This window comes from Triturus cristatus, chromosome 6, assembly GCF_964204655.1.
Source record: "Triturus cristatus chromosome 6, aTriCri1.1, whole genome shotgun sequence".
NCBI lineage: Eukaryota > Metazoa > Chordata > Amphibia > Caudata > Salamandridae > Triturus > Triturus cristatus.
Genome location: NC_140589.1, coordinates 548,451,725 through 548,466,592, shown reverse-complemented (window position 1 = coordinate 548,466,592; position 14,868 = coordinate 548,451,725).

Here is a 14,868-nt window from a genome sequence, read left to right as displayed (position 1 = left end):
AGTCCCAACTGTGTCTGGAAGATCTGCAGGAGTGTAAGAAGACACAGATTTGAGCAGAGGTTTATTTAGTGACTAAGGTGGCTCACCCCGACTAGGATGATGATTATTATTTGAGGCTTGTTCACACCGGTTCTTAGCTAATACTGCAATTTCTTACACTCATTCATTCATTCATTCATTTATTCATTCAATTATCCATTCATTTATATTTTTACTGTGTATTTCCCATCGTATTCTACTCTATTAGAAATCATCACTCTCCCTCACCCTACTTATTGCTGGGGAGTTTTCATTGGTCTCTAATGCTGTATTTATTCACATCTTTTATTCTTTAACCCAGTTGCATAACGTACAATGAGGAGTCCCCAGAAAAATGTGATGATGTGTCCTCTCATAGATATTCATTGACCTTGGGCTGAATGGGATTCTTTAAAGGATTGGGAACCCCTTGAAGGGTTGGGGGCCACACTGCACAGCAGGGGCTGAAGGGGTCTTTGTTATCCCCTCGTTTAACAATCTCTTCATGGCATATCCGTTTAGCGTCTTTCCACATCAATTACGCAGTTAACTTTAAAAAATGGTGTAAACATATTAGAACTTACTGGAAACTATTTTCTTGAGACCTTTGGCTGCAACTGTCAGAATTTGGAAAGGACATTTTTGTCACTGTTTTTTACCTTTACTAATAGTTGGATTGTGAAAAGTACAGCATTGCAATCAGATTGTTCTTCACAGTATAAATTTTATGTAAAATATTAGAATGTTGATAGTATGTTTTACGTGTATTTTAAAAAGTTGATATGATTAAATATTCAAGTTTAAATAATATACATAATGTGTATTGTGGTTTAAAATAGGCATGCAATGCGGATCTCTACAGTTACCAGACATACAAGTAGGTATTCTCTGTGGATTGATAACACATGGTGTGAATACAAATGCTAAGATAAGACATGTTTTAATCACTGCATTTCAAAAGTGGACTGTGTCAAACCCTCTCATTTCATTTATCATGGGGCTGTTATTCATACTGAAAGACATTTACTTAATTAAAATATATTTTTTTAAATGACTATTATGTAAATAATCACTTCATTTGAAAAACTGATTCACATAATTATTGGTTGAGGCAATCAATTGTAGCAGTGGGATCTCTTAAGGAATTATACCATTTTTCTTGTAATTCTTTCCCCATCAGCAAGCTGAAGGGTATGTTTTGCTGTATCATATTATTCCACTCAAGAGAATCCTGCTGCTAGACTGTATGTAGAAAAGCTTTCTTAGGCTGTCGCCCATGTCGGACTTTGCCTCTATTCAGCTCTTAAAATTGTCAAAATGATTTTTTTATTACCTCATAATATATATCTCTATATTTTACCAAGCACCGTTCTTTCATGAATTCTAAAATTAGGGGTCCTTACTTTAAGACTGATTTTACCACACTGCAAATAATATCTAAAAGCAAATCCGGAAACTTTTGCTTATTGCTCCATAGGGTTGTAACATTGACCGTATTGAGCACACTGGTTGCAGTTCACTGACGAAACATCAAAATCCTATATATGATGTTAAAATATCGTGTCACAAATATTGAGCAAACAAAAATTGTTTTCCTATATCTAAAATTGAATTACAATAAAATTGAAAAAGAAAATGGTCTTTGAGATATATATAGTTAAACATAGTCAATATTAAATATACTAACATTTAACAGTAATATAATGTAAATTAAATATATTTAAATTATATAGAAATATATAAAAATAAACACCTATTTAAACAAACACACACATATATATATTCAGTGAAAAAACCATAGGTTTCAGGGACGTTATAGTTAGTTGGACATTTGACTCATATAAAACCAGAGAAATGTGCCCGTTATAGTTAGTTGAGCTAACTATAACTCACGCGCCCGCAATGCACTGGTGATGACGTCACATATTACATCACTCATGACATGGTCAGTGACATCACTGATGACATCTCAAATGACATCACTGATGACATCACTGATGGCATCATCCAGTGAATGTGTATTTCTGTAAAGTTTAAATATTTTTCATATATATCTATGCCAAGGTGTATTGAAGAAAGAGTGAATTTACAAGTCCCTAAATGGATTATTTAGTAGGTGCGTGACTGACTGTATAACTGAGTGATTGCACATGTGTTACTGAATGTATGGGTTAGTGACTAAAGTCTGTATTAGTGTCTCAGTTGGTATATATTAGCGGCTGCATGGGTTGGTGAGTAGCTACATGAGTGTCTATATGGGTTATTGATTTGTTGTCTGAATATCTCTATGAGTGCCTGAGTGTCTGTGTGGGTGGGTGTGGGTGTGTGTGACTCTGCATACATGTCTGAGTGGATGACTCACTGGTTGTATGGATTCAAAAGTACATCTGGGAAGGGCTGTATGGGTGAGTTAGTGTGTGTGTATGGGTGTGTTGGTGAGTAAATGAATGTCTCACTGGTATATGTGTGAGTAACTACATATGTTTTAAGGCGGTATATGTGAGTGTTGGAGTATATAAATTGCTATACGTGAGAGTAAGTTATTTGAAGGAGTGGGTGTATTAAAGTGTCTGCTTGTATCAGTGATTGTATAAGACAGTAAGTATGTGCTAGTATCTGCATAAATAAGTGATGTGGTGTGTGTATAAATAGTGCAGTTGGTGTGTATAACTGTATACATGAATAAATGGGTATGTGATTGATTCTTTGCATGACTGACTAGGTGTGTGAGTAACTCTATGGATGAGTGGCGGACTGTGACTGTATGTATAGGAGTATGAGTGCATATTATAGTACTGTATTGATGAGTAACTGCATGTATAAGTGAGTGGATGTGAGTGTAGACCTAGGAAATAGTGGGTGGTAAGTAGAATCTGGCATTGTTGTGTGTATGGTTTCAAAAATAGTACTCTGTATCTTAGAGTGCGTGTATCAAACTTTATATTAGGCCATCAGTGTGCATCTGTTTATCAGGTGGATGATGTCATCAGTGATGTCATCAGTGGTGTCATTTGAGATGTCATCAGTGATGTCATCAGTGATGTCACTGACCATGTCATGAGTGATGCAATATGCAACCTCATCACCAGTGCATTGCGGGCGCGCGAGTTATAGTTAACTCAACTAACTATAACGGGCAAATTTCTCTGGTTTTATATGAGTCAAATGTCCAACTATGTATAACGTCCCTGAAACCTATGGTTTTTTCAGTGAATTTCTAAGGTTTTTTAAATGCTAATTCCTAACTATAATGTCTGTAAAACCTATGGTTTTTTCAGTGAATTTCGAAGGTTTTTTAAATGTTAATTTCATAATTTAATATTTAAAAAAGTGATAATTTTTCTATTTTTTTTGTAATATTTTGGAACTCTATAAACCTTTTTTGATTTTAATTAGAATAATATGTAATGTATTGTATCTTTAAAAAAAAGTATGTATATCATTTTTTGGGGAGAAAACTGAAGTCACGTACCAGTAGTGTACCAAGTATCATCAGCACGCCAATCCTATCCGCCATATTGCTAAACTCGTAAAGGATGCGCATTCCGTATCTGACGGGTTACGGGTTAGTGGCACCGCGTCCTGCGTAACATCCTATACGTATGTGGTCGTGCCAGCTGCTACTTTGGTATGCGACGGGTACGCAGTACCAAGCCACGCCTTACATCATGTACATATGGGGTCACGCCCGCTGCGCTTTGCGTCTGCGACGACTGCACACTGCCAGGCCCTGTGTTACGTCATAGACGTATGGTGTCGCGCCGGGAACCCAATTCCCTCGTATATTTTTTTGTCTCAAAACTATATCTAAATAAGTTTAAAGTGTATCTGAGAACAAGCGATATTCTAAAATATTTTAAACATTTATATATTTCTAACTGTAATAAACTTATACTATGGTAATATTTTCTCAAAATCGCGTTGAGTGCGGCCTCCTTGCGCACTCGCTGTGCGATTGCCATGTGACCTTAAAGAAAAGCACTTGATTGGTTCATAACATTCCCATTGTAACAGTTGGAGTACCCCACCCATTTTCGCCATTCTCTCTACAGCGTTTGATGAGAGACTCCTCTTCTCCTTGCAAGCTTTTTTGAAAACATTTTGCTATGTACACATATCTCACAGTACACACAACATGCAACCATCATCTTCATCAATATTCCTGCTCTGTAAACCTGTGATAGCCATGCATTTAAAAGCTACATAACATGACTTTTCCCCACTGCCAGAGGTAACATGGTTGCATATGCTGTCCACAGCACAATGCAATGTGGTACGGCCCAGGGGCAGTATCATGCATAAATAATGAACACACGGACACAGATAGATAGTGGAAGTGGGTACGGGCACGTGCGCTCAACTCCTTTTTATTACCAGGGTTACATATCCAGTGACGTCTGTGCTGGATGCGTGTGGGGTGAGTGTAAAGCAGCCCTCAGGGAATGGTTGCTGCTAGCATCAACTACAACAGTAATCATTGGATCACACACAGAGATTCAATTATAAAAGGGTCAATAGTTTGTGCTGCAGTAAGGAGGGACCCTAGATGTGAAATAATACAGAAAATATTATATCATAAAACATCCATAACGTGTGGTATACTAAAATACAGGCAGTAGATCTGAAATAATACACAAAAAAATTGGAATCCATCAGGTCTAGTGCACTTAGATAGCCACATCAAAAGCATTCAGCATGTGCACAGCCAGCGATGATGTGTGCTAAGGGCGGGCCACACTAGGAGCAATGTCTGTTGCCTACAACACTACATCATCTACAATAACGACTCTATCTGAATTGTAAACACTGCTGTATGAGTTGTAGGCCAGAGAGCAGTCAGCAAGGGCCCACAGCCACGTGGTGTTGACTTGAACTGTCCTGTTTTCCGTACGCGAAGCAAAAATAAACGTGTGCGGAACCTGTGATGATACGTATGTGTGGTGCGGATAGAGCGCACTGGAGCAATGTCTTTTGCCTACAGGACTGCGTCATCTACAATAGCGACTCGATCTGAATTGTGAACACTGCTGTCTGCAATCTAAATTGAAGGCAGTAGTGAGCACAGTCTTCCATGAATACTTTTTCTCACTTCCTCTTCACAAAATACAACACCATAAATTACACAAAACTCTGCAATAAATAAATCAAAACAATTTGAATTGCGATCTCTGCTGTCCACTGTGTACACTGTTATTCAGTGTTCTTTACCACTACCAAGAATAATTTGGTCATTGTACTAGACCTATAAGTCATCTTAAAAAACTTCTTCAAGCAAGTATACTAAAAGGCTATTGTGTATATTTCAATAGACGTTTTAGTTAGTTGCCTACTGGATTCTGTAATTAAACAATCACCACTCCATCTGAATTGTGAGCCCTGCTGACCGCACTGTAGGCCAGAGGCAGTTGTCATTAACGCCTCACAGCCACCTGCCGTTGGATTCGGAAGCACACAGTTGGTTGCACCTGATCAGAGTGGGTACACAGAAATCATCACAAACTTTAACTTCTGACATCCTCAATTACAGAATCAACACCACGTTTCACTGTTCCCACCTACTGTACCACGGTGTACTCCACCGACTGCAGTCAACCAAGCCCAATAATCATGTGCAGCAGTTACCTACGGAAGCAGAGTCTGATGCACCTCAACGGAGGGAGTTCTGTCAAAACCAAGCAGCAAGTAATATCAGACATCGTCCATTTTGGGATCAAAACACTGTTCCACTGTTGGGACCTAGAGTTGCTTGCACCTGGTCGAAGGGAGTACCTTCATCTCCACTCTCAGATACAGTTCTAATATCGTCCATTGTGGGATCAAGACCCTGCTCCGCTGTTCGGACCTGCTGTACCGCGGTGTACTCCACCGACTGGTGTAAACCAAGCACAATAATCATGTGCAGCACTTAGCTACGGAAGCACAAAGTCTGATGCACGTCAACGCAGAGACTTCTGTGAAAATTCACAAGCAGCAGCTAATATCGGACATCGTCCATTGTGGGATCAAGTCACCGTTCCACTGTTGGAACCTAGAGTTGCTTGCACCTGGTCGAAGCGAGTACCTTCATCTCTACTCTCAGATGTAGATCTAACATCGTCCATTGTGGGATCAAGACACCGTTCCACTGTTGGGACCTAGAGTTGGTTACAGCTGGTTGAAAAGAGTACCTTCATCTGCACTCTCAGATGCAGATCTAACATTGTCCATTGTGGGATCAAGACACCATTCCACTGTTGGTACCTCTTCGACTACTGTGTTTGTAGTATACAGAGCACTTAACGGTGCTGGGCCTTAGGCTGGGCGCAGTCTGCCTGTGTCACGGTAGCCAGCGTTCATCTCAGGAGCCTTCCCAGCTCGCAGACCTCGGCCCAAAAGCTTCCGCCGGCACGTGGTGGGCCCTCTTTCAAATACAACGGTGTTGAAAGGTGAACTGCAGGGCATGTGTGCGTCGCAGCGGCCATGACGGTTAGTGGGTAGCAGCAGGCTGAAAGCAATAATCCCACAACCACCCTCGCTCACGGCATCAGCCTCGTGGCGGTGTAAGCTGCGCAGACCTGACAGACCTGACAGAAGAGAACCACACCCTGAGAAACATGCCATTTATTCATACCCCTACGCTAGCCTTGCGTACGCTGAGCCAGCCCACTACGCTAAAGATTTGGGGGGGAGGGGGCACGTACGCGCTATGTTTTCGTAATCTTCCCTACTGACTGTACTATCATGGTTGCGTCCACTGTCGGCTTCACTCAATAGACCATCAGTGTATGTTGACATGTAAATGTCTGTGCTCTGCATACTCAAGTCTCTCCGGCACATCCCCTCAACACTTTGCATTGTATAATTTTATAATCGCGAATCACTTGCCACCTTCGCACATACTTTGCTCCCATCTCTCTCCGCATTCTGCATTGTGTGGCAGAGGTGCCATGCCATGTTTGGTTTGTGTACATGGCTAGCCACGGTTCCCACAGTACGTAGTGTCATTGTGTCTACTAGGTGTACATGTTGTTTGTCATGTTGTATGTGATTATATAAGATAGCGCGTTTATTCATGAGCAGTGGTTTCTCCCATTTACATATCACTGTCTTAAAGAGGATACAGAAGTTTTTCTCACAGGTGAAAAGTGCGACCACACTGGCAGTCATTCATTACTATGCAAGAATGTCCAACTGCACGACGCTTCTAAGCTTACAGCCCCCAATCTTGCGTGCTTTCTTAAAAGCACGCCAACTCCCACAATCAGACCTACATTCACACAGCTTTCTAACGGCAGTTATCTGCTTCTTAATAACTTGGACTGCTACGCAATGTGAGCTGGCATACCGTATGTCCTTACTGTTTCAAACCGGATAACTTCCTCTGGCAATCTCTATTCCCGAAAACACAAAGTAACTCCCAAAGTTCAACTTGGCCTTCAATACATACTTTGAAAACAGATTTTATTAAATGGAGAAACTGAAAGCGCTTTTGTTTCAAACAGACGTGTCCCTCACTTCTCCAAAAGTAATTTATCGACTGCAGATAGCACGAACTTCAAGTAAAATACACTACCTTTTAAATAAGAAACCTCCCATTACACTTTGTAAATTGTTACACAATTTTCAACACATCTGACATTCAAGGTCTGGCACACTTTTTTAACATTGTCTCCTCCAGCCTTCTCACAGGCTTTCAAACTGTTTTTAGTCTAATACCAGACTTCATTCATACGATCATCTCTGGAATAACAGCAACAGTGCCCATAATTCTCGCTCTGTTTGCAGCCATCCTACTACTACTTTAGCTTGTTAAAAATGGCTACGCTCCCAATGGTAACAAGCATTTCCGACAGAATACTCCTCTATGCGAAGCTACATCAATACTGTGAAAAAATGAAACAACTTTTCGGCTGCCTGCCTCTATCTATTATCGGATCCAGCTACAACATTACATTTATTTACACATATACAATCTGCGTGGAACCATCTTTTTATTGCAAAACTTGCCCAATCGACTGGTGAATGTATCTATGCCTTGCCAACATCCCAGCAAATGCTCCCGATATCCAGCAGGTAATGGAGTATCTTGAAAACCATGAACTTGATTGTTCGGGCAGTGGAGCAATGGCGGATGCAACGCAAAAAGGTATCCTGGCGGAATGGGATTTCTGCGCAGCCGTGAAAGATCTCCTGCAAAGTGCGACCTTTGACAACATCGCAGATTGCCTGCCAATTCAAATTGCCGCTCCAACATTCGAGGAACATTACTGTCCCTTCGAGGATATGAATTGGATCGCTTTGCTTTTCTCACACGATGTCAACAATCGCCTCTTGGAACATTACGCATCTCAAGCCACTGAAGAACTTCTGGACTGCAATCTCCAAGACTTGTAAGAAATTCACTTTATTCTTGGATTGATTTCTTCCTATTACATTTTTAATACACTTCAATTGAACTATTTTCATATTATAACTTTCTAAGTATGCTTAGCCATTTGAATTCTGTTTTCATTATTGGCCCGTACCTCTCCACATTAACCAGGAATGGATGATGTATGGCCTATGCAAATTTACTTGCTAAATTAGCCTAAACCCGACATCCATTTTGAAATCATATCTATTCTTTGTACACACGTCTCTCTGCCTGCCTCTTATCCACGAAGCCTTTTCACACAAATTAGCTCATCCTCAGCCTCTGCTCACGAACTGGCGATCAAGATAAAAAAACACAGCATTGTTTAGGAACTGGTTGGCACAGTGTGGTAATCGTATCCTACCTTTATTTTCATTCTACAATTTACAGTCATTCATGTCTAATAGGTATTGTTTATGTCACACGGAACTGTAACATGTAATGTGGAATTGAATGATGCAGGAGCTTATGTTTGAATACAACAGAAGCGGTTGGAGTTTGCCTCAGCTGGATGCATTAGCTCTTGCACCAGTGGTTCCATTTATGGCACTTACATAAAGACACTTTTTATATAACTTGCAGACTCCATCACTTTATCCCACACAACCACTTTCTTAAACACACCTGATTTCACCATTTGTCTTCTGTGGCATTGCAACATTCTGCATTATATTCTTCACGATTATTTCTTTATTCCTGCTTGCTAAAACACTCCATTCGAGTCTTCAGACCAGTAGGGGTGAGTAGTTTGCTTCCCACTTCCGCTATAGTCTAAACCATACTAACACCACTTGCTACAGTGGCCAGTATGCTACAGCGCCCAGAGCACATCAGTTTACAGCAATCAGCTCACGGTTTCATCCCCGAGTGTACCAGCACCTCACCTCAGCACCATCTCACTCTAGGCAAAACAGCACTTTCACACTGCTAGGGGTGAATACTTCACTTCACACTCCCTGTATAGCACACCCTAACCACCCCACAGAGCTCATACCGCTATACTCTAAACCCATACCAACACCACTTGCACAGCTATGCTACAGCGGCCAGTATCCTACAGCGCCCAGAGCACATCAGTTTATAGCAATCAGCTCATGGTTTCATCCCCGAGTGTACCGGCACCTCACCTCAGCACCATCTCACTATGAGCAAAACAGCACTTTCACACCGGTAGGGTTGAATACATCGCTTCACACTCCCTGTGTAGCATACCCTAACCACCCCATAGACCTCAAGCGCTCCTGCCCTCCTCTTTCCTACTCATTTTGCCCTTTTTTGCCCTTACTCACTTCAACGGAATCACAAAATGGCAGCCAACACTTCCTAGTTGCAACCGCTCACAGCGCTCACAACAAATAAGCAGCAAGCTCGTGCTCGTAACGCCTCGGCCAATCAGATGGAAGAATTCCCAAATATCGATATCTGTAAATTTCAATATTTCTCAAAAACAACTGAACATATTTACACCAAATAAACAAAAGCGTGCTTTCTAGACCAAGACCCTTCTCCCCGCCAAATTTGGGGTAATTCCGTTCACCCGTTCGACCTGTAGCCTTGTCTAAAGTTTCCTATGGAAATGTACATGGAGAAAACACGTTTTGGGACCCCCCTTTTTTCTCAGACCCCCTTGACGAATCACCCCAAATTTGGCAGGGAGAAGGGTCTTGGTGTAAATCTGTTCAGTAGTTTTGAGAAATATCGAAAATCCATTTTATATGTGTGTTTTGTATATATATATATATATATATATATATATCTATCTAAAAAACCTACTGGCGGTCGCCAGTAGGTAGTTATAGTTAGGACCTATTTTCCACAGGAAATCTGCAACATTCTATTCTCAATAACTTTGGCACCGATTAAAGATTCTTTGCGAAATTTTCAAAACTTTTGGCCAGCTCCAGTCCGCTCCTATCCTGAAAGTCTCGGGATGATTCGTGTAGTGGGGGCGGAGAAAAAAAGGGGGTCCCAAAACGTGTTTTCCCCATGCAATTTCCCATAGAACTTTTAGCCGCAGCTACAGCCCGAACTGCTGAACGGAATTACGCCAAATTTGGCAAAGAGGTAGTCCTCAGTTCAGACTCATGCCTTTTGCTTAAATGGTGTGAATCTGTTCGGTAGTTCCTGAGAAAATGACATTTAAAAGTACATATCTATGGCCTCGGAGAATCCGCGTACCGTAAGAGCACCCAGCGCGCACCCTACCGTGCACTATCTGTATTCTAATTATCTGTCAACAGTCCAAATCAGGAAGTGTTGGCAGCCATCTTGTGCCTCGGTAGAACCGAGGCACAAGAAACCTAAAAAACAAACGCTCAAATGTGAAAAGGGGGAAGGGTAGAAACACCCTGACCCCCTAGGCCTGTTCATGGGGTCCCACAAGGACCCCCAGTGCCCCCCCAATTTTTTTTTAAAATAAACCGGCAAAATGCGCGCAGGGTGCGCGGATCTTGCCGATGAAACAAAAACACGAAGCGCGGGCTCCCACGCTATATCAATTATTAGCCCCCGGGGTGGCCAAATACCAGGGGCAAGACAATAGTTTAAGTAGGGGGCTCAAAGGGGCACCCCAGCCCTGGGGACTGCCACCCCCGGGGCTTTATTATAAATTGTGCGGGGGGCTCATAGCCCCCCCAGCCCCGGGGACCGCCACCCCCAGGGCTTTTTTATTTTATTAAAAAACATGTGTGGGGGGCTTGAGCCCCCACCACATGCCCCGGGGACCGCCACCTCCCCGGGGCACTAAATTTTTAATTTGGGGGTCAGTTATGGACTCCCAAGCCTTGGGGACCACCACCCCTGATGCTTTTCAAATGATGGGAGGGGGGCTGCGCGCCCCCCCCCCCCTCCTGGAGCCTTTGATGGCCCTGGGGACCGCAATCCCCCAGAGCCGGCTCCTGCAGTGTCCCGGGGTGCCCACACCCAGGACACTGCTGTTTGCAATGACAGGGCAGGAGCCTCGCGGCTCCCACCCTGTCATTGCAAACTGCTTGGCTATTTGGAAGAGAGAGCAGGAAACCTGCTCTCTCTTCCAAATAGCAATGCAGATTGTTTTTCCACATGGGGAGCAGCATGTTAGCTGCTCCCCATGTGGAAAAGCAATGCCGGCTCCCACAGGATGCGGAGAGCCGGCTGGGACCGTGGGGGGATTGGGGACCCCCCCACGGTCCCCAACGGAGTGGGCCAGCCCCAGGGGATGGGGTCATCTGGGCCATAAGTAGCCCCCCTCCAAATAAAAAATATTTAAAAAAGGCCCATGGCCCGGGGGATGGGGTCCGCGGGGCAGATTATGGTAGATTATTAAAAAGAAAATTGGGGGCTGGTCCTGGTGGATGGGGTCCCCAGGGCCCAAAAATTCAAAAAAGAAGGGGGGTTACACAGCCCCCTTCTTAAAAATAAAAAAAAACGGGATCGCGGACCCCTCATTGCACCACTCTGCAAACGCAGAGGGGGAACACATTTTCCTTGAATACTGGGGGTCCCTGGGGGCCAACTAGCCCACCAGGTACCTCCACTATGCGCCATGGAGCTGCGTTGCAGAGAGGTGTTCTGAGGCCACGCCCCTTTTTACACCTCTCTGCAACACAGCTCTGTTGCGCTTACTGGAGGTAGCTGGTGAGCTAGTTGCACCCCAGGGACCCTCAGTATTCAAGGGGAGTTAATCCCCCAACTTAAAATGCACCACAGGCGCATTTGCACAGTGGTGAAGGGAGGGTGCGGGGCCTGAGTTCACATGTGTGGAAACACGCCCTGTGGCGCGGTTTAAGTTGGGGAATTAATTCCTTGTCAATACTAAGGGTCCCTGGGGGCAAACTAGCCCACCAGGTACCTCCAGTAAGTGCCACGGGGCTGAGTTGCAGAGTGTTGTAAAAAGGGGCGTGGCCTCTGAACACCTGTCTGCAACCCAGCCTCTTGGCGCATACTGGAGGTACCTGGTGGGCTAGTTGGCCCCCAGGGACCCACAGGATTGATGAGGAATTAATTCTCTAACTTAAAATGCACCAGAGGGCCTGTTTGCACACATGTGAACTCAGGCCCCACCCCTTCCCCACTGTGAAAACGTGCCCGTGGTGCGTTTTAAGTTGGGGAATTAATACTCTTTCATTACTGAGGACCCCTGAGGGCCAAATAGCCCAACAGGTATCTCCAGTATGCGCCAGGGAGCTGCGTTGCAGACAGGTGTTCAGAGGCCATGCCCCTTTTTACACCTCTCTGCAAAGCAGCTCCCTGGCGCATACTGGAGGTACCTGGTGGGCTAGTTGGCCCCAGGGCACCTCAGGATTGAAGAGGAATTAATTCCCCATTTTAAAACGCGCCACAGGGCGTGTTTGCACACGTCACCTCAGGCTCCGCCCCCTTCGTTTACCATTGTGCAAACATGCCCTGTGGTGTATTTTAAGTTGAGGAATTAATTCCTCTTCAATCTTGAGGGGTCCCTGGGGGCCAGCTAGCCCACCAGGTACCTCCAGTATGCGCCAGGGAGCTGCGTTGCAGACAGGTGTTCAGAGGCCACGCCCCTTTTTACACCTCTCTGCAACACAGCTCTGTGGCGCTTACTGGAGGTACCTAGTGGGCTAGTTTGACCCTAGTGACCCTTAGGATTTAAGGGGACTTAATCTCTCCACTTACAATGGTGACAGGGTGCATTTGCACAGTGGTGAAGCGAGGGGACGGGGCCTTACGTGATGTGTGCGAACACGCCCTGTGGCACGTTTTAAGTTAGGGAAAACATTCCACTTCAAACCTGAGGGACCATGGGGGCCAGGTAGCCCACCAGGTGCTTCCAGGAAGCGCCACTGCGCTGCGTTGCACAGAGGTGGTGCAGGCCGTGCCCCTTTTGACATCTCTCTGCTACGCAGCTCTGTGGCGCTTACTGGATGTACTACGAATTCCGATTTACTCACCTGTTATCAGGAGTGACCTCAGTGCTGCATCTTTGAGCCCAGTACTGATCCTGAAAAGTAATTCTAACCATACTTACCAGTAACTTCAATTTCCTTCTATAGGCTAACATTGGCTGGTTTCACTTGGAAATTCTTCTAAGTGTGGAGTTTCGGAACTTTATAATATTCACCTAAAATCATCCGAAGAACGAATTCCAATTTACTCACCTGTTATCAGGAGAGAACCTAGTGCTGCATCTTTTAGCCCAGCACTGACCTTGAAAAGTAATTCTAACCGTACTTACCAGTAACTTGCATTTCCTTCCATAGGAATCCATTGTCTGGTTTTCAGCAGAAAAGTTTCTGTCTATTTTCACAAACTAAAAATATTCCTTAAAATCGCCTGTATGACTTAAACGCATTCTTTCAACTGTTTACAGGAGATGCACAAGCGCTGGATCCAGGATCCACCACTGAGTATGAAAAAAAGACGATAACACTACTTACCTGCTAAGTGAATTTCCTGCCATAGGATAACATTGGTGATTCTATGTGAAAAAATTGTCAACTTTTAAAATACAATAATATTCCTTAAACATCACTACTGTAACCAAAACGCTTTTACTCAACTGTTTACAGGAGATGTCCAAGGACCGAATCTAGGATCCAGTGCAGTGGTTAGAAAAGTAATCCATAAATTAACTAATTATATTTAACTAGAAATTCACATTGAGCTCAATTGTGCATTGTGTTTGAAATTGTGTTGCCCATTGCAACAACTGAAACTACTGTACTTAAAAGTCTATTGCCTATTTGCAAAGTATTTAAACTAAAGTAATTCATTTTGAGAAAGTATATTTTGTAATGTAATGTATAATGTAATTATAATGTAATTTAAAAAATAAAATATCTAAAAATAAATAGTTTAAAAAAATGTAGGCAATCAGTATCAAAAAAATCAATATAACAATTAATACATCTAAAAATTGTCATTTACAAAACCTTTGAAATTCACTGGAAAAACCATAGGTTTCAATTCAGGCACGTTATAGTTAGGAATTAGCATTTAAAAAACCTTAGAAATTCACTGAAGAAACCATAGGTTTCAGGTGCGTTATAGTAAATTGGACATTTCTCTCGTACAAAACCATTGAAATTCCCCCGTTATAGTTAGTTCAGCTAACTATAACTTGTGCGCCAGCAATGCACTGCTGATGACGTCACATATTACATCACTCATGACATGGTCAGTGAAATCACTCATGACATCACTGATGACATCAAAACTTTAAAACTTTAGGAAAAATACACATACAATTCCCATTCCAGTCTGTGCAACAGTAGGGTATGTGTTGGACTCAGGAAGGGTAAAATTTACTATTCCCACTCCAGTCTGTGCAACAGTACGGTAAGTGTTGGATTTAGGAGGGGTACCAATTACTATTCCCAATCCACTTAGTGCAACAGCAGGGAAAGCGTTGGACACAGAAGGGGTAAGATTTACTATTCCCACTCCAGTCTGTTCAACAGTAGGGAAAGCATTGGACCCAAAAGGGTAAAATATATTATTCCCAC